The 27,855-nt window shown below is 34.6% G+C and overlaps 2 long non-coding RNA genes across 2 annotated transcripts in view; one reads left to right on the top strand and one right to left on the bottom strand.

Annotated features, from left to right (window-relative positions):
• LOC129492080 (uncharacterized) overlaps positions 1 to 3,362 on the bottom strand; it is a 61,951-nt gene extending 58,589 nt beyond the window's left edge. Inside the window, exon 1 of the long non-coding RNA XR_010120362.1 lies at positions 3,277 to 3,362. This is a non-coding gene — a long non-coding RNA (uncharacterized lncRNA). The remainder of the gene's footprint in view (positions 1 to 3,276) is intronic.
• Positions 3,363 to 3,437: 75 nt separating this feature from the next.
• LOC129492068 (uncharacterized) overlaps positions 3,438 to 27,855 on the top strand; it is a 126,211-nt gene continuing 101,793 nt past the window's right edge. The window contains exons 1-3 of the long non-coding RNA XR_008660718.2: positions 3,438 to 3,486; positions 17,825 to 17,930; positions 19,797 to 19,827. This is a non-coding gene — a long non-coding RNA (uncharacterized lncRNA). The remainder of the gene's footprint in view (positions 3,487 to 17,824; positions 17,931 to 19,796; positions 19,828 to 27,855) is intronic.

Raw genomic sequence — 27,855 nt, 5'->3', positions numbered from 1 at the left:
GGTATAAAAGCCATTGTATTAGGATTCTCCAGAGAAACAAAACCAATAGTGTGTGTGTGTGTGTGTGTATGTGTGTGTGTGTGTGTGTGTGTGTTTATTTATTGTAAGGAATTAGCTCATGCATCTTGTAGTCAGGGAAACTGAGAAGTCTCACAATCAGCTACCTGAATGCTGGAGACCAAGGAATGCTGATGGTTTAGTTTATTTCTAGTAAGTGAAGGGCATATAATGTAAGTCACAGCCAAGGACAGGGAAGACTGATATTCTGGTTTAAGCAGCCAGGTATGGAGAGCAAATTCTTTCATCTTTTGCTCTTTTGTTCTATTTAGGCTTGCAGTTGATTGGAAGATGCCCATTCAGATTGGGGCAGACAATCTATTTTGTGAATTCTATAGATTCAAATGGTAATCTCATCAGCAAATACCCTCACAGACTCACCCAGAAATAGTGTGTAGTCACCCATGTTTAATGTTTAATGTGGGTCCCAGCCAAGCTGACATATAAAATTGACCATCAGATCCATTAAAGATTTTAGATTGTTAAGCGGAATGCCTTAGTAAAAACTGCCTAATATTTAATTTGGGGTCTGTAGGTGTGGTACTGTCGAGACAAAAATGTATTCTCTTGCCTTCATAACTGGCTGTCCAGCACCAAGGAAGCTGGAAATATGGTAAAATATATTTGCAGTAATGAAGCATTTGGTGAAAGTCATTCTAATAGTCTTGTAGGAAAAAATTGTACAAAAAGTTTTATATTTTTTAAAAAGTGTTTATTAATATTGCTTGATTTGTAATGATTTCAGGTCTATGCATTTTCTTGTAAGACAGTTTTACTTGCATCCTATATTTAACATATAAATATACAGTTAAAAGAAAAACTTCAGCTGAATTAAATTTAAAGGATTTTAATTGAGCAATGAAAGGTTTACGAATAGGGCAGCCCCCAGAATTACAGAAGATCAGACACTCCACCACAGTCACCTGGTGGAAGAAGATTTATAGACAAAGGAAAGGGAAGGGATGTACAGAAATGGAAAGTGAGGTACAGAAACAACTGTATTGGGTATACTTGGCATTTGCCTTACTTGAACACAGTTTGAACAGTCAGCAGTGTGTGAGTGGTTGAAGTATGGCTGCTGAGATTGGCCAAGACTCATCTATTGTTACAGGCACATACTCCTAAGCTAGGTTTTCAGTCTCGTCTACCTATTGGGTTACATTGCAGTTCATCCACAAGGACTCAAATACGGAAGCACAGAGTCCTTCTCAGGCCATATTTCATTCACTTTAACAATATATATATAGTCATGCATCACTTGGTGATGGGGGTCAGTCCTGAGAAATATGCTATTAGGCAATTTTGCCCTTTCATGAACATCATTGAGTGTACTTACACAAACTTTGATGGCCTAGCCTAATACACACCTGACTATAGGGTTTAGTCTATTGCTCCTTGGCTACAAACCTATACAGCATGTGACTGTACTGAATACTGCAGGCAATTGCAAATAATAGTATTTGTGAAACTAAACATATCTAAACCTAGAAAAGGTAGAGTAAAAACAGGGTATAAAAGATAAAAAATGACAGATATGTGTAGGGCATTTACCTTGAATAGGTTTTCCAGGACTGGAAATTGTTCTATGTGAGTCAAGAAGTGAGTAGTGAGTGCATGTGAAGGCCTAGGTGCTACCTGGCACTACCATAGAATTTATAACAACTAGTCTATATTTAGGCTACACTCAATTTAAGAAACATATATTTCTCTTTCTTTAATTATAAGTTAACCTTAGTTTGCTGTAGTGCTTTTACCTTATAATTTTTTTTTTTTTTTTTTTTTTTTTTTTTTTTTGAGATGGAGTCTTACTCTGTTGACCAGGCTGGAGTGCAGTGGTGCGATCTGGGCTCACTGCAAGCTCCGCCTGCTGGGTTCAGGCCATTCTCCTGCCTCAGCCTCCCAAGTAGCTGGGACTATAGGCGCCCGCCACCACACCCGGCTAATTTTTTGTATTGTTTTAGTAGAGATGGGGTTTCACCATGTTAGCCAGGATGGTCTCACTCTCCTGACCTCATGATTCTCTGGCCTCGGCCCCCAAAAGTGCTGGGGTTACAGGCGTGAGCCACCGCGCCTGGCCAACTTTAAATTTTTAACTTTCTGACTCTTTTTTTTTTAACAATGCTTAGCTTAAAACACAAGCATATTGTACAGTTGTGCAAAAATATTTTATTTACATTTTTATTATATAAGATGGATGAAGCTGGAAACCATCATTCTCAGCAAACTATCGCAAGGACAAAAAACCAAACACCGCATGTTCTCACTCATAGGTGGGAATTGAACAATGAGAACACTTGGACACAGGAAGGGGAACATCACACACTGGGGCCTGTTGTGGGGTTGGGGAGGAGGGAGGGATAGCATTAGGAGATATACCTAATGCAAAGGACGAGTTAATGGGTGCAGCACACCAACATGGCACATGTATACATATGTAACAAACCTGCACATTGTGTACATGTACCCTAAAAACTAAGTATAATTAAAAAAAAAAGAAGTTATTCCAAAAGGAAGTTTCCATGGTGTATCAATTGTTGTTAGATGCTTTCTAATGTATTGATTTCTAACACCACATTTAGTTTAGTGCAGTTAAAATTCACATTCACAGTCTTCCTAAAGTGCCTCCTGAATTATCAAATAAAATTTACTACATTCAGTAACAACAACAAAAAAGAATTTTCCTTTTAAAAGTTTATGTTAAAAACAAACACATACATTATCCTAGACCTACACAGTGTCAGAATCATCAATTTCTCTGTCTTCCACCTTCCACATCTTGTCCCAGTGCAAGGTCTTCAGGGACAATAACATTCATTGTCTCCTATGCTAACAGTGCCTTCTGAAATACCTTCTGAAGGACCTGCCTGAGACTGATTTACAGTTAACTTTATACATATATATACATATATATATACATATACACACACACATACATGTACACATACATATATGTGTATATAATTTATTTTATCTATATGGCAGTGGTCCCATGAGATTATAATGGAGTTGAAAAATTCCTATAACTTTGTGAACTCATAGCCATTGTAACATTGTATTGCAATGCATTACTTATGTGTTTGTAGTTATCTGGGTGTAAAAGGAAATATATATTAGCATATACCTCATTTTTAGCATATTTGAAGTATATGCTAAAATAATAAAACATAGTACAATAAATACATAAATCAATAAGAGTTATTATTATCAAGTATTACTCACTGTTCATAATGGTGTGTGCTATCCTTTTATACAACAGGCAGCTCAGGTTTCTTTACACCAGCATCACTACAAACACATGAGTAATGCATTGCACTACAATGTCACAATGGCTATGAGGTCACTAAGCTATAGGAATTTTCAGCTTTGTTATAATCCCATGAGACCACCGTCAACTAGGCAGTCTGCTGTTGACCAACACGTCCTTCTGAGGTACTGCATGACTGTATCTTACTCTCACTGGTACTGTTTTTCATGCAGCTTCTAATTTCTGTTCTCATTCCTCTATGATCCAAGTGAAAATATCCAAGTGAAGAAATTCTTTCTTTTAGTGGGGAAGTGGTAAAAATTTTTACTATTTGCAGTGTTATTAGATGGTAAAAAGTACAATGTCAACTATATGTTTTCTTCTATTTGGAATTTATTGAAATTTTAGTTGAGGACAAATAAATGTGCAATTAATAAATGAACTCTTAAAAACTCCATGTTCTTGGACATAGAGGGGAACAACACACACCAGGGAGTTTTGGAGGGTGGGGGATGAGAGGAGGGACAGAATCTCGAAAAATAACTAATGAGTACTAGGCTTAATACCTGAGTGACAACATAATCTGTACAACAAACTCCCATGACACAATATACCTATGTAATAAACTTGTACCCTTGAACTTAAAATAAAAGTTTTTTAAAAAACACCACAAAACTCCATGTTCTAATCTCAGCACTTTGTGAGTCCAAGACAAGAGCATTGCTTGAATGCAGGAGTTCAAGGTGGCAGTGAGCTACGGACAGGGCCATTGCATTCCAGCCTCTCAAAAAACAAACAAACAAACAAACCTATTACATGTTCTTTCTTATATTTACAAGATCCAAATAATATGAATAATATACAAATATAGTAACCTATTAACTATGTTCTTAAAATAATGTATTTCTTCAATTGTCTATTTGTCTCCTTAATCGGTTGGTATTTGAAAGTTACATAGAAGTTTTCAAATGTTATTATAGCTCATTACCTTTGCCTGTATATCTAATGTTTTTTGGTGTATATATTTTGATCCTGGTTTTAAGTACATATAAGATGATGGCGTTATATATTCTTGGAAACCACCGTTTTCAACAAAATTCCTCTTTTATATGTTTAACATTTTGGATTAAATTCTGAATGAATATTTTCAGGCCAACTTAACCTATCACAGAAATTGTTTAGTACATCTTTGTCCCCTGCTTATTTTTCATCTTTATGTCTAGTTATAGTTTGTGTTGGCCTCCCAGTTTTAGCTTATAACTGCTTCTGTGTTATTGTTATTTAATCTAAATTTTATACTATTTACTTTTTAATAAGGAAATAGTCTTTATCCACATTTGTTGTACATATTATCATTTTATAAAAGCTTTTTAGTAGTATGCTTTTTAAAATTTTTGTATTTATTTTTTCAATTTTTGTGGAATTGTGATTTATTTATTTTGTTATATTTATCTTGAATAATACATTTAACAAATGCTTTTTACTGACTTTTTAGAAAGATTTATCAGGAATAACTAAACTAGTTTTCTCTCAACTTTAAGAGTCAAGTGTAATTTTATTTATATATGTCCATACACACACATATTTAAAACTGCAGATGAATTTAGAGCATGTGTATGTGTTTGTGATTTTTTGTATTTATTGCCTATCTAAGAGCAGAAGATGACAGCAAAATGTCATGGGATTGGGAAATAGAAATTGAGATTGATTACATTTCCTGATTATTAATATATTTGATAGGTCTAGCCATATAATGTTTATTTAATGAGAAAGGAGAGACCACCATCAATTTATAGCAGCTTTGAGTACCAATAATTATTTATTCTAATAACTATGTGTAAGAAATGTATGGTCAATATCAATGGTTCACAAAATACAGAAAATTATCTATATGTAGATTTTGTTGATCATGTAAAATATTGATTCATTTTACCTTCCAAAATAAATTCTTGTTAAACATTCTGAATTTAAAAATATATTTTCTATTTTATTTTTAAAGAGTATACATAATCTACACTGGGAGGCCGAGGTGGGCGGATCACGAGGTCAGGAGATCGAGACCTCCCTGGCTCACACCGTGAAACCCCGTCTCTACTAAAAATACAAAAAGAAATTAGCCAGCGTAGTGGTGGGCACCTGTAGTCCCAGCTGCTCGGGAGGCTGAGGCAGGAGAATGGCGTGAACTCAGGAGGCGGAGCTTGCAGTGAGCCAAGATCCTGCCACTGCACTCTAGCCTGGGCAATAGAGCAAGACTCTGTCTCAAACAAACAAACAAACAAACAAGAAAACAAACAAAAGAGTATACATAATCTAGTTCAATCTTCTTTTAATACTAATTGTATTTAAACCCCTTAAGTGTAATTAGCAGGAGATCATAACTTTAATAAATAAAAATACATTACCATTTAGATAAGACAAAACATGATTTTACAAAGTATAAATATGTCTCTAATTTAAATAAAATAATTTATATTATTATTATTAGAGAAAATAGTGTTGTAAATGTATTATGCAAAGTGCATGCTTCATAACACAGTAAAATTACGAACATTCTAAATGTTAAAAAAAGTAACCTTGAAGAAAACACAGTACAGTAAGCTTTCTTAAAAATATAGTTAATAATATCTGTTATTTTCTACAGGCTATTTTTTAATGTTTTAAAAGGTCAATTTATCAGGGTACCCATAAAATTTCATGGAATTTGGTGTTTCAGATTTGATAGTATTTTTTTTTTCTTATTGAGCATGGCTGTATAAAATCTAAATCGACCTAAGGTATTTTGTCTCCGAATGAAGTTATTTATTGCAAGTACTTTTCTCTTATTTTGACATTTCTCTGCCTAACAGAAAACTCCACTCTACAGAAGTAATGGAAATAAACATTGCTTCCAGAAAAATAATTATAAGCCATGGCTTAAATATAAACACCACATTTGAGCTGAAGAAAGATACAAATCTAAAGTTGACCTTTAAAATAAGGTTGAAATTATTTTAATATAACTAAAACACAAAAATTAGTTATTTTATCACTAATTTTAAGTACAATTTTAATTTGTTAACATTTTTAATGCACCAAAGGAGATAGTTTATTTAACGAAAGGAGATAGTAGATACAGAGATAGAAGATAGAGATCTTGGAAGGTTATAAGGTCTGCAATTATTTAGTTTTCTTAAAAACTGTAATGTCATATCTCTAAAGGAAAAGAATAGCTCAGTACTCTATGTTTACTTAGAACATGCATTTCATCAAATAAAAGTGTCACTATCATTTATCCCCAATTCTTTTGAAGAAATTATGTATTTATTTACAGTGAAAATATTAGTAATAGACAAAACAAAATTTTAAGTGTAATGATCATAGTATATATTTGTATTACTTATATAAAGTAACATAGTTAATTAAACCAAAAACGGTTTAGAAATTACGATAGCTGTGGATTCAGATCATATCCCCTCAGAAAATGCCAAAATATAACTTTTCATTAAAGTCACATTTGGATTTATATAACTATTTTCACACTGGAAGTTATGTCACTTTCTTGAAAACGATGAAAAAGATGTCTGCATATTTCTGTATCCGCTTCATGAGCAGCTTTGTCCTTCGTGCTGAGTGCTGCATGACAACAATCTCCCTTTTTAGCAGGTCATTTGCCCCAATTTTGTGGCTTAGAGCAAGAGTCTCATTATTATATTACTTAAGTGTGGTTTATTTCCTGTCATATCGTCTTTGCTTCCCCTTGAAATCAGAGCTGCGGAAACTGTGGGCTGAACCTTGGGGAGACAGGGACAGCATTTGTGGCAAAGGAGCAACTTATTAAAACAAACAAAAAAAAGATGTTCTTTTGTCCTTCAGGAAGATACACTTTGAAGTACTGCAAGGAATGTTAAAAACAAACAAACAAGCAAACAAAAAAACTGGCCTGACACGGTGGCTTATACCTGTAATCCTAGCACTTTGGGAGGCTGGGGTGAGCAGATTGCCTGAGCTCAGGAGTTCGAGACCAGCCTGGCCAAGATGGTGAAACCCTGTCCTTACTGAAATCCACACACACAAAAAATTAGCTGGACGTTGGGGCATGTGCCTGTAGTCTCAGCTACTCGGAAGGCTGAGGAAGGAGAATTTCTTGAACCCAGGAGGTGGAGGTTGCAGGAGCCGAGATCACACCACTGCAATCCAGCCTGGGCAACAGAGCAACTGGATATGTCCCCACACAAAACTGGCCAGCTCAGGCCTGAGTTCCCCAATGCCCTCATGGTCCTAGGTGCCCATGACCTTGCCCAAAGGCCCTACAGAGCTTCTCTGCAAATATTAATCATAACAGGCTGTTTGTAAAATAGCTTACAACGTTCCCTTATCCTTAACAACAAACTCTACCGGAAGCGGGGAGGGAGATATTAATATGCATGATTTGACTATATACTAAGAGATGAAAGAAATGAATATAAACTCAGCCTACAGCTAACGATGACTCAGCACTCTCTTATAAGGGCTAGAAATACATTTATCATAGTCGCTGAATGGCATCTGAAAAACAGGCATAGGTAATGATTTGAAAAAAGTGTTTTCTCCATGTTACACAGCCATAACATTTCTTCGTATCTTTACCCTTTCTTTCATTCCTCAACTTCTATTATATTAACTATCAATACATTCTTTAATCACTGACTTCCTTCTCCACTCATCCCCCTAATCCTGTTTCACTCATCTCTCTCACCCTGTGGACACTTCTGATTATCAAGACACTAAAGGTTTTTCCTGAATTTTCTGGTTTTGTTTGTTTGTTTGTTTGTTTTCTTGTTGCAGGGAGCAATTGACAACAATGTACCCACACTTGCTTGAAACTCTGGCTTTCTCCTGCTGGTCTTGCTTTAGTTGAGATTCCTTCTTAACAGATCCTTCCAAGATTCCTTCATTGGGTTAATTTCCTCTTGCCAATTCCTAATAATAAAACTACTTTAAAGATTGGTACTTAGCTATATATATATTTTTCTCAATTCATTATTCACTCTCCCAAAGAATATACAAACTATGATTTCAATTTTTTCAGTTCCTTTTGAATGAATATCCAAAATGCTTCTCTAATGCTTACTTCTGTTATGATTTTTAGCTGTGTCTCAAAAGTGTCTTTATTGGTTTTTTGTTGTTGTTGTTTGCTTGTTTTTTTAACTTTGTTAGTGACTTAGGGAGGAAACGCAGTAGAAAAAAGATGTTACACTCACCTGTGGAACTTTTGAAATCAAATTTGAAATGTATAAAACTGAGTTGTAGGCACTTTTTTGAGATTCAGCATGAACTTATCACCTCGGGTTTTCTCAAATACTTAAAAGAAGTACAAATGGCTTTAATAGAAGAACAGAAAGGATTTAAGGGTTTCTGTAGTGACTTCCATTAGCTGCATTTAAACACCACTTGCTAAAAGTTCTATTTCTCTATTGTGAACAGTATTAAACGTGAGACTATTTCATCATACTTTCTCTTTTTCTCTAAAAATACAAGTTTTCTGTATACCTTCAGAATATGATCCATGTTTCTAATAGTATAACCCTTCTAAATCATTCACATGTTTCCATGAATATCTCCTGTTGTTACCTAACCAACCATTTATTTTACTGAATGAAGACTTTCCATTACAACAGACATTTGACTTCACTAGCATTAAAGAATTTTTCCTCACATATCAGAACCTACGGAATGATGCCTACATATAAAATCGTTCTTTTTTTTGGCTTTTGTTTTTAAATTTTGCTTTTAAGTCTGATTACAATTAGATATCTTGTAGCATATACCCTAGGTAATAGCTGTCACTTTTACCTTTTTTTATGTTGCAGTGATTTTTCATTCTTGGTTTTGTAATTACATGGCTTAAAATCCCCCATCACCAGGGTTCCAGAAAGCTGATTACTCTTACTTGAGAAAGTGAAATCATTTTCCATCTCCTTGGGTGAATATAAATCAAATGGTGCTCTGGTTTTAAAGCTCTCTTGGCTTTTTTTTTTCTCTCTCCGTTTTAAACTGCTTGCCTTTTCTCTCTCTTGTTACAGGTCACCTTCTGCAATCAGATGTTTCATTTTCCAGAAATACGTTCCGTATTACTCAAATACTGACTCATTTTCACTTTGTCTAAATTCTTTAATATCAAGTATTTTTCTAAATAACATTGTCATTTTTTATAGTAGCTTTCATACCTGAATATATACCACAATCACCTAGAAATCTTTAAGATTAGATAGATAGATAGATAGATGATAGATAGATAGATAGATTCCTGGACAATACTCTAAGATTGTATTGAGACCCAGCAATCTGTATCTTTAGAAACCTTGGCCGGTGACATTAAATGAGAATCTGTCACAGTCCTTGGAACTTGGATCTATAAATTAAAGCTAGAGAAGATAGTTGGTTTCCTATACATTATCAATATGAAGTGTTGAAGCAGACAAATAGTATGCAAGATACAAAATTTGACAATCAATACTAGCAAAAACTATTATATTTACAACAATGCCTTTTCTCATTTCCCCAGCCTTGGATTTTGCAACTACTGCTACACACAAAATTGACATCCCTCCTCATTCAGTTCTCTCCCTAAGTGAGATCTATCTAGGTTTGACGGAGGCAGTATCTAAACATCTCTGGGAATTTCTGCAGATAACTCTTGCCCTTCACTTGTAGGGCTCCTCAGACACTGAGTTATCCTCTCTGTTGAATTGCTGCTAGATTCAATATTCTAGTGCTGACATTGAGATTTTGTGTTGGTTTCACAATGTTTAGTTCATTCTCCTAAAAACCTACACTCTAGTAATTGTGGCCTCACTTTTAATTGCAGCCTTACTTAAAAAGCATGTGTTCCAGGTGGGGATTTTCTGTTTCAACTTTGATCCACAATCTGTTTCTAGTCTAATGCATACCTAAGTCTTTAATACTACTTCAAAGTTTGAAACTTTTAGTTCCCTGTACAATTTTCCATCCTCAATCTTTATTTCTAATAATAACCTGCCTCTGTAACCAGTTGTTGTGTTTTTGTCTATAAATGTTCTGTCTGCCTGGGCTTAGAAAGTGTTTTGAAACAAATGTCTTGTATTGGACCTTCACAATAAACACTGTCTAAACTGCCATTAGTTTAGGTAAACTCTTTGGCATTCTACCTTGCCTACTTAAAATAACCTCTGCCGTAAGTCTGCTCTGGCCAGCAAATACTGTCTTTGACCAGAAGATGATGTTAATGATATTTACTATCTTTTTCTGGAGGTAAACTCTGATGCTAATTAGCCAGGCATGGTGGTGCATGCCTGTTATCCCAACTACTGGGGAGGCTGAGGCAGGAGAATTGCTTGAACCTAGGAGATGGAGGTTGCAGCGAGCTGAGATCATGCCATTGCATTCCAGCCTAGGCAACAAGAGCGAAAATCCATCTCAAAACACACATACACACACACAACAACAACAACAACAACAACAACAACTATGAAGGGTTTTTTTTTTTTTGAGACGGAGTCTCGCTCTTTCGCCCAGGCCGGACTGCAGTGGCGCTATCTCGGCTCACTGTAAGCTCCGCCTCCCGGGTTCACGCCATTCTTCTGCCTCAGCCTCCTGAGTAGCTGGGATTACAGGCGCCCACCACCGCGCCTGGCTAATTTTTTGTATTTTTAGTAGAGACAGGGTTTCACCGTGTTAGCCAAGATGGTCTCGATAACTATGATGGTTTTTATTGACAACTGTGAATATATTAAGAAAACTTAAATGCAATATATATTATTTGTCTTGCACATTGCATAGCCTTATGAAGAACATGTTTCTAAGAGCTCCAAATTAAGTAGTTCTTAATCTAGATTATGAGATCCCTTAGGGAATGCAAATTGAATGATCAGATGAATGGTAATATAGAGGGATCAGCTGTAAACCAATCTCACATATAAAGACAGAAAAATATAATTCAAGGCAGTTTGCTAACAGGTATAAATGCCAACAACTTATTCCCTCATGAAATTATTAATAAAACTGCTCTTGCTTAGTTACCATATAAACATCCTCAGTTTTAATGGGCTAAGTTTGCAACAGATACACACTGTGATAATGTAGGGTTGAGGCTGTGAATAATCTTTTAAGGCATTGTATGACTGCACAACCAATGACTTCATTATCTTTATTGCCATGTATTTCTCATGCATATATTCACTTTTTATCTGGAGTGTAAAAGAACACGGAATTTAAGCAATTACAGCTCTCATAAAGACATTTAAAATGCTTTTTTGGTAAAGTCACTAAAGCAAATTGGCTTGCTGCTCAGCAACGAAGATTTAATACCTAATGAAATAACAGATGGCAGGCAATCATTTCAAAGGAGAAGGACGTGACTAATAGCATAAAGATAATTGATTGCATGGATCTGCGCCTTTGATACTGTCATGGAAAACACTCATCATCTAAGAATTTTTATAAAATATATTTTCTATTGTGGTTCTATGTTGTGTTATAAAGCTGATAGAAATTGAACAAGTAAACAGAACTCTTGTGAGAATATGATACCTTTAACTCCATGGCCCAAAGATACAGTAAAATATAGAATAAGGATATTGTAACATTAGCCAAACAATTTCTTATATGAATATAAGTAGGCCTTTGAGGGGTAATGTAGCTATTCTCAAACAGCATCATATTTATACCTAGTAATGGTTTAAGGGAAGTGGTATGCCACTGATTATGCACAGCCTTTTCCAAATCTCCATCATGTCAATATTTTGAAAGGAGCCCTGTATCTGTATTTATACCATGGAAATGGACCATGCTATAAAATAGTACACACACACACACACACACACACATCTATATCTATGTATATCTATATCTACATTTTAAAGACCACTTGCTAAACATTTACCATGACACTATGTAAGGTAAGGTGAGGTACACAGAGTAAGGATTTCCTGACCCCAATATAAATGTGAACAAAAGATTAAATTTTTGCTCACTGTCTCCAAGCATTCATACTATATGCTTACTAATTTGGCTCCTTGGAGATCTGAGAATAAGTTGGAGGAGTGTGAAATGGGTTAGCCATTTCGCATTGCCTTCAACTGGTACTATGAGGGAGCAGAGTTCTAGTCCCAGTTAATGCACTTGAACATGTGTAAGAAACACACAGTAAGTAGATAGCTTTGCTAGAGGAAGCCCATTCTTTCTGTATTTAAATGACTGGAAAAAATGTTGGATCAGATAATTATGTATCCTGCTCAATTACAGAAGCTAAATTGCATCTTAAATGCAGTGTGCTGATTAGCAAAATGTAGGATTCTGCATATTAGATATTAAAGTATAGAACAGCAAGCGTTCCAGAGGAATCTGAGAATCCTAACCCAATCTCCAAAACATCTCCGGTTGCATGCTTCATGCCTGAAGATCCTAGATATTCATTGTAATGAAGGGTCTGTAATATATTGAAAATTGAAGGAAAGCTTCTTAAGTATCCTGACTGATTTTATCAATTATTATATTTTTTGAGGTCAAAATGAAATGCTGGTATAATTATGACTTAAGAGCAAAGTTGGATACAATTTCTTGCATGAGTTAAAGTCAAAAATATTTCTTAAAATGAAATTTGCAGCCAGCCAAGTTAATTCGAAGAGACACATATAGACAAGGAAGCTCTAAACCAGGAGCATATGAAACAAGATATTTTAACAATTAATGCCTTGTTTGAGTTCAAGTGCTTGGCCTAATATGAAGTAGAATGCAAAGGTAAAGGACTAAATCTAAATATTACAATTCAAGTCTCTGTCAGAGGCAATTAAGTAGAAGCACTTTATTGAAATAGGGTCTTTCATGATTGTTTAGCCCCATGAAATATTTTGGCTTTATTCCTTGTGTTAGTCTATTCAAATATTAGTCTACAAGTCTCCTTTTCAATCAATATCCCTCTTTTTCATCTATTGTTCCTTTTACCTACTATTCTTTGCCCATGTGATTATTCTGTCCTTTTCTTCAAGCCACTTGATGTTAAAGAATATTTTAGAAAGACTTCAGCTAGAAAAGGTAAATATTTCTTGAAAATTAAAATGTTTTAAGTCAAAGAATACCTTTTATTTCAGTAGTGGTGACAGTAACTGAGGGAGATTTGCCTACCTACCAGTGTGCAAATGGTTTCCATTTTGTCAATTCATAATCCTATCCTGTGTTTATTAATAAGGCTGTTTGCTCAACCTCTATGGTTACATTTTATCTTAAATTATTTCTTTACATGTAATTAAGAAAGTAAACATATGTTTGTAAACATACATGATATATGTTTCATCATATATGAAAGTAAACATATTATTTTTGAAAAAAATCAATGAATGAGCCTATAAAATAGTGAGACTAATAGCAAAAATAATTAGAAAATAGTCTCTTTGCAGTTTGAGTTTGTCTGTGCATTTCAGAGTGTTAATAAGACTGAGGGTCAATGTGACTTTTCCAAGGTTTATTGCTTTCAGAAGTCAATGAGTTTCTTTTCTAAATCTAATTTTCTGGGTGATAAATTGATGGGTATTCCATGTACTTTTTCAGCATCTTGTTGGCTGTCTTTACACAGATTCAATATTTAATGAGAGATCAATACTTCTAAGGTACATTTTCTTTTACTTCCTTCACTTAGGAGTCTGGGTAGCTACCAAATCACGAATATCACCAAAACCACAATCTCCATCATCACTCAACCAACAGGAATGTCCTGAGAGCCTGCTTCATGCTCAGCACTGTGAAACTTGCGTTGAAAAACAAAGGCACAAAAGAGAATACAAAATGATTTTATATTATTGGTAGGAGAGTTATCAACATAGCAAAGATTAATAGAGTATAATGTGATTGGCATTTTACAGTCAGGGAATTTTAGAATTTTTGATCTGCCTTTAACAAGCTGGTTACCCAAACTCCCCAATTAATAAAGTCAGACTTGCCAATTGGCACTGGAGAATTAAATGATGTAATGCATTTAATTATGTAGATTGGTGCCTGATATATTTTAGGTGCATGCTTAATGGTAAGGTGATAATAATTACTTTGATTAACTGATGTAAATATATATTGTAAATATCACCAAATGCTGAGAGAGAAACGCAACTCCTATATCTGAACCTACCATTTACGGGTTTGCTTATTGTTGTCATGGGCGAGTCATTTAGCAGCTTAGATTTCCAATATTCCTCCCTCTAAAGTCAGAAAGAGGAATAATTAGTTGACCTTTAATATTCTACCTAGTTGTAATAGTCAACGATTTCATGCATATTCCATTACTTGTAAACAAAAGCTCATAGGCGTTAAAGACTTTAGATGGCTGTGTGTGTGTGTGTGTGTGCGTGCGCGTGCAAGTGTATGTTTTAATTCCATTTGAGTTTCTGTTCTAAGCTGTGAACTTGTCTCCAGGATAACGCACATATGAATTTATGTGCACAGATTTTGAATTGAATTTCAAGCCATTCTGATCTTTGTAGTTCACCTGTAGCCCCGGCTCTCAGGGCGAAGACCTGTCCTCTGTGTTCACTGTATAGAAGTGATGAAAATCACTGGTGGCTGATGTCTGGAATCTGCATATGCCTTTTTAACATTCATTCTGAAGGCAGTTTCTCAGACCAAAATGTTCTGGCTCCTGTTGTTCTACTTTGTCTTGTAAGAATATGCCCAGGAGGCCATAAGTGCTTCATTTTTTTTTCTTTTTTAATATCACTATGTTGTATTCTAACACAGAGTATGCCTCTTCTCCTGAATGTCACAACTGAAAATAGAACAAGAAAGAATTCCTCCATGTTCCCTCTCTTTCAATTTCTTAGATCTTACTTGTTTGTTTATTTTGATGTAACTAATAAACATAATTGAAGAAGCAGGATATGAACATGACTAAAAGCATTAAATTATAAAGCCCAAATTGATAAAGTTCTACACACTGGTGTATGTTATTGAAAGCCTTTGGATTCTGTTTGTGTTTACTTAGGCTGGAGGTCACTAAATTGTCAGTTTTCTTCTAATTCCCTGACCTTCTGTAGATTATGTTAACCTCTTTTCTCAGTTAGTTACAAAGAATTAAAGTAAGATCTTCAATTACAAAGATTTAGTGTATATGAAAAGAAAGAGGGCATAATTCATGGCCAAATGCAAAATTTTAATTAGATATTCAAATTTAATTCTTTTTAAAATTCTTTATTAAATCAGGTTAAATCAGTGTTGAACCTTATACTGGCATATCCTCTTTTGATCCATAAAGTACAAACTTGTAGTTTTCTAGTGAAAACATCTATATTTGTACAGCTCATCAAATACTCAGAGGGATAAACAAAAAAAGAAAAAAGAAAAACAAAGGAAAAGGAGTCAAGTATGGTTTCTTAAAGTTAAATGGTTGTTTTAAAAAACTATAATGACTTATTTTTGTCAATGGAAAAAATGTGAACTTTTTATTAATATTCTCTTTTCAAAATGCTTCTAACATATATAACTCATTTAATATTACTATTTTATATCACTTTCTTAATTAATTGCCTATTTTCTACTACAAAAACTCATGAGCATTTATTAATAGATGCAAAGCTCTATGGTGATCATTTCATTTGTATTTTCTCATTTAACTTTCACATCATCCACATAGGACATGTATTATTATCTCACTTTGGATTGCTGGTAAATGAGACAGAGAAAGATGAGCCAACCTCAAAAGATCATGAAGTAGTAAAAGGTGGAACTGATGTTGAGCCCACCCCATCTCTCCACATAATCATCACAAACACGATGACCTGTAACCAAAAGATTGAGACAGAGGACTGCAAGGTGATGGTTTGCAAAACCTGCATTCCAGATGTCTCTTTCCTTCCTTTTTTCCCTCCTTCCTTCCTTTAACTGTAAACTAACTGCATTCAGAATATACAACTGACATTTTAACTCATCCTCTAATTTTTTTTCTTTGATGTAAAGTCAAAATCAAATTCCTTTTAGGAAAAAATGATAATCAAAAACTGTACATTAAAATAAATATTTCCACTAAAATAAATGGCTATCACTGAATGCATCCAGTCTTTACTTGTGTTTTAATTTCACAATGACCCCTTTGCTTTTTTTTTTCAAATTTAGGTTTCTTTGTTTTCGTGATCAAATTTGAGCTCGAACAGTTTCTTAGACTGAACAGCTGTTAAATGTCTATGTTTGCATACCAAACAATTGTCACTAGACTGACTATTTAGCCTATACAGTAAGAAGGAGGAAATGCTCAACAGAAATTAGTCTGATGCAACATTTCTGATGATTTTTTTCCACCAGCCTATCTAAGAATTTGTGTGGCAGGTATGCAAAAATCAACTTCTAGCAATCAAATACATAAACTAGATAGATTCAAAGGGAAAGTATAATCAATCTATCTCATACAGAGTAAGTGGACTAATAAGCATAACATCAGAAATGCGTCTAAGATTCTTTACATTCTCCTTTACTTCAGAATGCCAGCTTTACTGGGAATTAATATCCAAACATCAGGCAGCTATTGCCTCCAACAACAATAAAGCTTGTATGGCTTTCAGTTTAACATCCATGATATGCTTCATTAAATATATTTCATTTTACTGTCAGATTTTTTAATATGTCTCTGAGCACACTTCATAATTTTTGAAAGATATTACGAACTAATTTGTTTCCCAGAAAGCATACTTTCCATGCATAATAAGAATCATGATGCATTTTTATGACTTTATGTGTATTAATCAAGAGCTTTTTTTATAATAGAATTTTCCCTGTTCCCAATTCTGCTTCACATATGCTAAGACAATGACAATTTGCAGTCAACTTCTAACATTAACTTTAAACACAAAAATATCTTAAGTGCATAAATATATTAGCAACTTTTTATATTGTAGTAGAAAAGCTATTCAACTTAGTGGAGAAATAAAGACTTTCTCCCTCAGTGTATCTATTAAGAAAAGTTTGGTTTCATGAAATTTAGTAATGAACTGTTACATGTTAAAAAATCTTTTAAGTGTTAAAAAGGAAAAGCCACAAGGGTTCTTAAAATGTGAAAGAAAGGAAACATTCTAGATATCTTATGAAGATTATTACTTGGATATAATCATAATATTCAGATAAGAGTTACTGACTATATATGCATATCTGTGGAGATTCTGCCTAAAAATTTGAACATATTATAGATATTTAAGTAAAATTTTACTTTCTTATCCATTTCACCTATTGTCCTAAAGAAGCAGAAAGGTTAAAGACCTGCTCACGTCGGGAAATGTTTGCCAGCCTATCAGAACTGTCACCTGCTCCCTATTACAACTCACTGTCCCCTCTGAGAGTAATAGGTTTGCTTGTTTTCTCTTTCTAAATCCACATGAGATAAGAAAACAGAACAAAACAAGACAATCTTTGGAGTCACAAAAGTTTCATGCAAAATTGATCATAGTCAATTTTAATTGTCACTTGAGCTATTTTCAAATCTGTCCCTTTCTTCAACTGGTATTATTGTTTGTTTGTTTATTGTTTACCCAACAAATATGATTATCATCTTTGTTATAGTCGGTAATTCCAAGTCTGCTGGCAGAGCCTGGAAGCCATAACAAGCAAGTGTGAGAAGTAATTGAAGGGAAGAATAAAATTACACTCTTCTAGCTCCAGGATCATGGTGGGTAATAAGAGAATTAGACATTTTTACCTCTCTAGGATCTACCTTCCACACCAAAATGTCTCTCTGAGTTTATAAAAATATAAATAAATGAACCATTCATATACCATTCTGAAAGATAACAAGCATGTTAACAAACACTGTTAAATGTAGAAAGCATTTTAATACCATTTTTAGGAAAAAGATGGAGAATATTTTGTGAGTTTGGGCTATAGAATTAATACTGCTTGGAAAATTTCCTCTCCATTTGAATGGGCCAGTTTTTATTTTAGTGATTTTTTTATTTTTAAAATACTTTGATGTAAGCAACTACTGCAAAACAAACTCTTAAAAACAACATAATCATTTCACTTTATTTTATTTTTCTTTATTCCAATAAACCTTTTTATTCCTAACACAACTATTTTATAATTAAAATTAGTTACTTCTTTTTTTTACTGAAAAAATAATTCAACTTAGCTATTTACAAAGAAGCTGTTGTGTATTTAAATTAATTTCACTGATTTAAATATAATTTACAAAGGGAGAAGCAAGAACATTGAAACTGAAATAGTAATGCTTGGTAAGAAATGAATGGCAATTTTATTTCAAACAAGAAATCTACAAGATGTTAGTGTTCACGTTTTGTTACTTTCTGATCTACACAAAATTCATTACATTTTTGTTTTCCAGTATTATATAGATAGGTTTTCCACAGCAGTTTTCTACAATGGGAGTATCTTGGGAATATAATTCTTCATTATTTATCCCTAGATTTTCATTTAGGCACAGATTTTATTCCTACATGCAACTGAGGACTACTCTGATTAGTTCTGAGCTCATTTTTTAAAGAATATGGCAGGAAACCAGCAGGTAAAATCTTAAAATTGCTATGGCAAATGCCTTTCCTTGCTCTTTCAAGGTTTACATTTTCTAAAGGAGGCTGACTACCAAGAGTGACATCCACACTGTTTTCAGATCACTTGTGTTAGTGTTCAGAAAGGAGACTGATTTACCATGTGTGGGCAGTCCTTCCTTATGTTTCCACAATAAACTCTTAAAGAGTGGGATGGGTATTTTTAACACTATCCAATGAATGCCTTCCTTTCGTATGTTTACTGCAGAAAATAGACTGCCCCAATATACACAAAGCACTTTCAGAGCTCCTCCCTGCTCTATTTTGTATAAGGATTTGGAAGACTAGATCCAAGACTCAGTTCTTTCATCAAAGAACAGTATGGCTGTGAACAAAAGAGTCAGCCTGCATATTTTAGTTTCTCATTGGCAAAAGAAGCAGAAAGGATGATGTCGCTAAGGTCACTTCCAGTCTTACAACATTTTGAGACTTTTAACTGGAAAGATTTGAATATGAGAAGCTTCTTTTCCATCTCTTCCAAGCCTTATCTTATTATCAACAGACTGTTTAATTGAATAGGATAAAGAGATCCATGAAAATTTTATGTCAAAGAGGGATATAATGGCAATCCCCTTTCCTTTGGTGTTGGTAGGTGGCAGTGATGAAATATATAAATACCATCTTAGGGCTTTAAACCACCAACTGATCAAAATCAGTCCCCTGACTCCTCTCCTGTTGTCTCCATGAGTCACTGCCCATATTAGATTCTGATGTAAGAATTAGTCACAGTGAGACATTCAAAGGATGTTAGAAAATGTAACCACATTAAGCACTGATAAATGTATATATACATGGCATATTATATTTCTTTTATAAATGTAATGTGATTAATTGTTGAAAGACATAAAAATGATTTAGGTCTCAGGAAATTATGCCATTTTATAATAAATTTCTGAATCCAAGATGAACCCTTTATGTAATTATTGATATATGTTAGCAATTGAACTAAACAGTATTTTTGTAATTCCCAGTTTGCGTCCTACAAAAGACTAAGCTCTACCTGTAAGTATTACGATGTCTACGTTTTAAAGTTAAACAAAAGGAGAGAGAAGATGCAAGAGGCTTTTACTTGCATGAAGGAGTGGAGGATAGAAAGTTAACGGCAGGGATGAGAGAAAAAAATGATGGTTGGATGTTGTGAGAGAGCAACGAAATGGGAAGGAGAGAAAAAACACACAAGATGGAGGGCGTAAAGTAGGGAATCCTAGTAAATGACAAAAAATGACAAAAATTTACTTTACTAAACGCAAAGTAAATCATCTGTGAGATATAAGCTATTCGTAAGGGTCTATTATTAAATTTATTTGCTTTGACTATGAAATGAATTCTCCTGCAGGATCAATTTATTATTTATTTTGTCTTGTCAATTTTTAATCTAGGCATCTAGTAATTCTAATTACAATGATGTTATGCCTTTCCCCACCTCGCCAATGAACATTCAAAGATATAAAGGTATTATGTTTATAACCAAATGCTGTTCAGTTATTTCAGTAATCTAAGTACAAATTTAAAACACATATGATGGTGGCTGATTTTACAGTATACCAAAGTAAAAACATGTATGAAACTCAGTAGGCACAACAATAAATGCCCAGGTGGGTGACTTAATGAATAAATAAAGCACATTTACATGACAATCAGTAGACAGAGCAAAATTCATAGTAAGATTCTTCAGATTAACTCTTCAGGCTTTTCTTGAACTTTGTGTAAACATGTTATTAACGAATACTGAAATAAATTGCCTGCATTTATCACCCGCCCATGATTCATTAGTTTAACTCAGAGATTGGCAAACCGAGCCTGTGGGCTCAATTTATCCTGCCATCTGTTTTTGACAATTCTTTCCTCTACATCTGCAGTTTAGTAATTTTTAAGTGTGCAATTAATATCTGGACCACTTTTTATCTTGGTTTCTATTCTTTCATAGAAAATGAGAATCATCTGAATAAAATTTCGTTAAGATAAAATGACTAATAATAAGCTGTTTCTAAAAGTCAAGTGGAAAAAAATATTCACTATCTAGACCTTAAGGAGAATTGGAACTTTAAAAAAAGGCGCATTTATTTATTTTGCTTTTGGCCAAAAATAACAATAATTATAATAGAGAATCCATATGGTTAATGGTAAAACACATAAAGAAGAACTGAAACATCTGATAAAGTTCAAATCTCAGCTCCCCTACCATTTATAACTTTTAGACTTTGCTTTTAAATCTATAAAATATGGATTTTAATATTATTTTCCTCATAGATCATTGTGCATATTACATTAATATATAAAAGGTGCTTAGAATATAATCTTATACATAGTGCACTCTCAGGAATGTTATATATTATTCATCATATTGAAAATTAACTATACTATAACATTTGATGATGATATTTGAACATTTTTGGAAGAAGGAAAATCAACTGCAATCTCAGATCAATGATGTTGCAGAATTAAAATGATGATATTATTGGAACTATTTTGCCTTCATAACACTTAGTGAAGATTTTGTGTCTGCTTTCATACCAGGACAGGAAAATCAGTTAATTTCAGCTTAGTGGTTTCTTTCTTCTCTTAAATAAATATATTTAATAAAATTAAATTACAAAAAAAAGTAAAATCTCTACTTAGATTGGTGTTAAACTTACTTCCCTGGATGAAAAACATAAAGAAATACATAAAGGTAACATCTTTCTTTTTCTCTAAGTCAATACTGCGACTTCTTCTCTGATTATATTAATTTTCTGACTGATCTGTCTAATATGGACAGTGGGGTGTTAAAGTCTCCTACTATTATTATGTGGGTGCCTAAGTCTCTCCGTAGGTCTCTAAAACTTGCTTTATTAATCTGGATGCTCCTGTATTGGGTGCTTATATATATTTAGGATAGTTAGCTCTTCTTGTTGCATTGATCCCTTTACCCTTATGTAACGCCCTTCTTTGTCTTTTTTGATCTTTGGAGGTTTAAAGTCTGTTTTATCAGAGACCAGCATTGTAACCCCTGCTTTTTTTTTGCTTTGCATTTGCTTTATTTATGCTGTGACCATCGCTCACTTCAGCCTCAACCTCCTGGGCTCAAGCGGTCCTCCCACCCCAGACTCCCAAGTAGCTGAGACTACAGGCATGCACCAGAACATCCAGCTATTATTATTATTATTATTATTACTTTTGTATAAACTCAGTCTTGCTATATTGTCCAGGCTGGTCTTGAATTCCTGCACACAAGAATTCTTCCAGCGTCAACTTCCCAAAGCGCTGGGATTACTGGCATACACCACCATGCCTGGCCTCTTATACCTATTTTATTCTAATCTAAGATTTTATTAGTGCATATTGTTCTTAATATGTACACATAAAATGTGTTTTTCTTTTATTTCACTTGTCACTAAATTTTGGCATGAAGGTTATGTTTTTACACTATACTGTGATAAACAAGAGTTAGTCACATGGTGTGGTTTAATTTTGATATGTTAGACTTTAAAAACATTTCCATCTTAATTTGTATTTTCTGGATAAAAATGTGAATTAAGCAAAATAAAAATGATTTCCATTAATTATTTAGTGTATTGTCTGTACCTGCACAGAGAATAAACAACTGCTGCTTTGGCAAATTATAGGATGTCATAAAATGGACACACTATTCATTGCTATTCTTCTGTTTTTACATGTCCTTTCAAAAAAAAATCTATGCATACGAAATGAATACATAATGAAAAGAAACAGGCAAAATTCTGTCAGGTGCCTCTTCACTCTGATGGTAGTTTCTTTTGCTGTGCAGAAGCTCTTTAGTTTAATTAGATCCCATTTATCAATTTTGGCTTTTGTTGCCATTGCTTTTGGTGTTTTAGTCATGAAGTCTTTGCCCATGCCTGTGTCCTGAATGGTATTGCCTAGGTTTTCTTCTAGCATTTTTATGGGTTGAGGTATTAATGAGATACCATCTCATGCCAATTAGAATGGTGATCATTAAAAAGTCAGGAAACAGCAGATGCTGGAGAGGGTGTGGAGAAATAGGAATGCTTTTACACTGCTGGTGGGAGTGTAAATTAGTTCAACCATTGTGGAAGAGAGTGTGGCGATTCCTCAAGGATCTAGAACCAGAAATACCGTTTGATCCAGGAATCCCATTACTGGGTATATACCCAAAGGTTTATAAATCATGCTACTATAAAGACACATGCACACGTATATTTACTGCAGCACTGTTCACAATAGCAAAGACTTGGAACCAATCCAAATGCCCATCAATGATAGACTGGATTAAGAAAATGTGGGACATATACACCATGGAATACTATGTAGCCATAAAAAGGATGCATTCATGTCCTTTTCAGGGACATGGATGAAGCTGGAAACCATCATTGTCTGCAAACTAACACAGGAACAGAAAACCAAGCACCGCATGTTCTCACTCATAAGTGAGAGTTGAACAATGAGAACACATGGACAGAGGGAGGGGAACATCACACATGGGGGCCTGTCAGGGGGTGCGGGGCTAGGGGAGGGATAGCATTAGGAGAAATACCTAATGTAGATGATGGGTTGATGGGTGCAGCAAACCACCATCGCGCGTGTATACCTATGTAACAAACCTGTGCGCTCTGCACATGTATCCCGGAACTTAAAGTATAATTAACAAGAACAAAAAAATCCTCCAACTATCCCCACATCTTTACTTCAAAAAGCTGTGTCCCCTGAGAAAGGCCTTTCCCCACAGCCCTCATGCTCTGTCATCGGCATCCCTGCAGCCTCTGCTGTGTGGCTCCCTGCAGGACTGCGCTCTTACCTGGGAGGGGAGGGCATTCCCATGACCACCCTGGCAGGCAGGAGCTCAGCACATGCTTTCTGCAAACTCACTCACTTGGTTCAGCTGTTCCGCTTCGGAGTGTAAGTTTCTTTAGCAGCCAGGGTATTCTAACTACCATATTTTCCAGGGTTTTGCAGGTCCACAGTGTGGTCATAAAGCCAAAGCTGCATCACCGGCCCTTTAGAGATTTCCCCCAACGTATCTGAGTGACCATTGGATGGGCTCGCAGCATGGAAGGACTACAGATGCTGCTTCACTTGCCCTTTTAGGCTAGTTAATTTCCAAATTCAACAGTCATACCAAATACATCAGGCCGATGAAGAACCGAGAAGAAGAAAAAGCACCAAAGCTGTTTCAAACCTTCTTATCTTTACGCCAAATACACAGACGCACAGGGAATAACTCTCGTTTCATAAACTCAAGTTCATCATCTGGGAGGTTGAAGCCTTCAATGATTCTTGTAGCTTTAGGACAGATCCGCTGCTGAGTCCCAGATGATTTTTCCAGATTTCCATGCAGTGTGGTTCGTTTTTCTGTCTTCTGCAGAGCAGCTGGAGCCCTGTGCAATGGGCTGGAGAGGTTGAGGTCCCCTTGCACATTCTCCAGCCTGGCCTTCCACACCTGCCAGGATCCATCCTCGGCTCTTGTGAAACTAATCCAGGGCCCCGTGTTAGCTGAAGTTTCTCCACCACGCTGACAGGATCTGCTTTGTTCAAACTCCTCGCAGAGCTTTGTGGTTGAGAGCAAATACAAAAATAGTGCTCTGCTCATAGGTCTCATCAATGGTTATGTGCACACTGTCCCCTAACCCACCTTTCCTGTGCACCTTCTCACAACTGGGAGAAACGATTTGAGGGTAGTCAAATTGCTTTCATGTTGGCTGCTTTGACCTGAGCAAATGTATAATCCAGACAGAAGCTGTCTGGACACAGTTGACCTAGCCTCAGACGTCATATAGAATTCTTTCTTTCTTACTTCATTGGTGGAAAAAGTACATCGAGATTCAAGAAGAGAAAACACAGACCCTATTCTTCAATAGTCGTCAAGACATTTCTGTAAATATCTTTGGAAGAATGGTCTGCCATATTAAGTTCTATTGGTATATTTTAATAGTATTATTATGATTAAACCCATTACCAGCTTTTTTTTTAATTGAGAGAAAAATACTAATAAGTGTTTTTTCTTTAAAATTGTATCTGTACCTTGGTAGACCTGGAGAACATTGATATTCCGCTTTGCTGTATATATTGACTGCTACCATAATTAGTTCACTTTTAACATGGCCGTGATTTTCCCCACATGGTTGGTGGCTTGGGCTACTATCATATATTTCTATCCCTTTGCAAATTTTTAACCACACAGATAGGTAAATAAATATAACAGTCAACATAATACAGATAATTAGTTTTACTATAAAATAATGACTTCTAAATATTGCAAAGACATAGATGATTTCTGTTTAATTTGGATACATGACTGCTTTCAGACGAGTTTTGGGATCAGAACAGACAGGGACAAAATGTTATTCAATCTCATCTTAATGCATATTGCTTTTATTTAAAAAGTAGGCAAAGTAAATATGACAAAATGTCAACCTTTATACATTCTGGGTTATGAGGATATAATTTTAGTTTACTTTATCTGCTTTGATGTAGTTTCAAAAATTCTCAATATGATATAGAATATTTATAATAGTTATAGATGTGTATAATAAAATATTCTTTAACATGTAGAACTTCACTTTTAAAAAACAAGGTTAATTTTAAATATACTTTATTTTAATTTTGCCTGCTTTTAAATATACTGTACATTTTCTTTTATCTTAATCATTTCCACATATTAGAAATATGATATCAACAATTTAGTCAAAATAAATGGTATTACATTTCAATTTAATTAAATATTGTACATATCTTTACAGATCATTTGTACCTAAATAACGGCAAGTACAACAATGTTCTTTTTCTGCATTTATCATTCCAACCTAAACAGTCATGGCTCTTTGTGTTTGGAAACGTTTCTTCCCTCCAATCTGTAAGACTGCCAAAATCAGAAGAGAGCCAGACTAATGACAGCAACTAGACTCGTTGTGTCTGGAAGACACTGATAATGCTCCATGTGCATTAATGACATCCGTGTAACTGAAAACAGTGAGACTTAAATGGATCTTGGAATCATAAAAGAGTAGCAAGCAATTTCCCATTTTTCTGCTGTGTGAAATTGTGCTACTTTGCTATGTCTTCCTTGCATTGGTCTCTGAAATCAATACGCATGGAAAAAAGGTGATCATTTTTAATAGGGTCACTTTATTAACTTAAGAGCTAAAATGTTATCCTTACTGAATACTGATTTGTTCTCAAATACATAAATATAAATGACTTCCTCTAGAAGGGTCCTTTGGATCAATATTGAGTCTGCCACAGGGTCTTTTTGTAGAGGTAATAGGATAATGGCGAGAGGTGCTATGTGCTAAGAATTTTAACTGAGTTCATGTTAACTAGTTCTTTAGAACCTAGAGAAAAATAGAACATGACCTAGAGAGGGCAGGGCAAAATAAAATCTAATTCCAAAATAAAGTCTAATTTGATAAACTGTCATAGTTTATCAAATTAGACTTTGTCTAATGTTCAGCCAATTTTATTTTACAATCTTTGTGTACTTTTCCACGAGTTATTTTGGTAATATAATCTTGTGATCTATAACCCACCACTTATTTTAGAGCAAGTATTAAGGGCAATTTCCTTAGTGAGAGAAAAGGGTTAGTTTATGTTTTGGTTGTTGACTTTGCAGTGTCTAAGTCTCCCATCATCTAATAATAATGGTGGACATTAAAGTGCTAATTATGTGCCAACACTTAGTCCACAGTTCAACACATTAGGTAGACATTTTTGTCCACCACTTAAAAATTGATTAGACTATTGTGACATGTATCAAGATACACAACTGTCAATTGGTGCAGTGCAAACTCAAACTAAATTCCAAATCTAAACTCTAGGAACTGAAATATTGCTTCACATCACCTGTCTAAGTTCATCAAATCTCAAATCCCACAATTAGGCATTTATCTCTTTGTCCTTCTCTTTCTATTCTCATTCTTAAAAGGGTCTATCCATACCATTATCTTCATATTTCACCCCAAGCCTTTTGACAGCCTTATCTTCAATTCCAGTCCAGATCTCTCATTCCTAGGTCTGACCTTAGATCCCTGTGTCCAAATGGTATCATCACTTGAATAACCTGCCGTTGTCTTAAAGTAAACACAATTCAGGTCAAATCTATTTTTCCATCTGTAATATTGTTTTTTTCTCTATCCATTGCTTTTTTATGTTTAGTAAATTCACACAATTTCAAGAATTTCTGCATGATTTCAAAATTGTTTAAGATGGAAAGCAATATGAAGAATTAATACTGGGTTCATTGTTCAACTCTTGCCATAATTAGACTCATCATACATGCCAGGCAAAATTCCTGCTTGCATGGAGCATAATACACTATAATCAGAGAAATCTATCTTAGACATTGAAGTATACAAACCATTGCATAATTAAAAACTTGTGATAATTGGTATGAGTTAACATTCTACATTTCTATTTAATAGCACAATGAGGGAGGAATTTAAAATGAAAATCAGGCAATAAGGAATAACAAGAGGGTTTACAAAGAGGAGGCATCATACACATCATCTTAAGGCAGTAATATGTAAACTGAGACCAGAGTGATGCCTACAAATTTGATGAAGAGTGCGTGTGCGTGTGTGTGTGCGTGTGTGTGTGTGTGTGTTTAGCTGGAAAAGATGGAAAGAGATTTGAAGAGTAACTCCCTGGTATTTTCCTTGAACAATTAATTTCACAGATAGTGGTGTCTTTCACAGAGCACCGAAAGACAATATGATTTTTGTGTTGTGATATCAGGCCAACAATAATTCTTTCTTGAGATGATTTTTTTCTCCACATATGTTCCTATTGTTAAAATTCTCACCTTGGGTCTCATGTTATGTATAAATAACTTCACTGCCACAGCCAACTCAGTCTTGTCTTAATTTTAATTTCTCCTCAGCTGCCATTTCCATATCCCTAAACACACAATTTGACGTGATTTGACTTTCAGAAGTTATGGCAGATTCCTATTATTTTAGGAGTAGAATATACATTTTCTTTCAGTGTTCTTAACCAACTGATTCTACATGAACTGTACCTTCATGACCTTAGGGATTTATTTTTCCTTTGGTCATGAGG

Source organism: Symphalangus syndactylus, chromosome 1 (genome assembly GCF_028878055.3).
Source record: "Symphalangus syndactylus isolate Jambi chromosome 1, NHGRI_mSymSyn1-v2.1_pri, whole genome shotgun sequence".
NCBI lineage: Eukaryota > Metazoa > Chordata > Mammalia > Primates > Hylobatidae > Symphalangus > Symphalangus syndactylus.
Note: the sequence above shows the minus strand (reverse complement) of the source record. Positions and strands in the feature narration are given on the sequence as shown.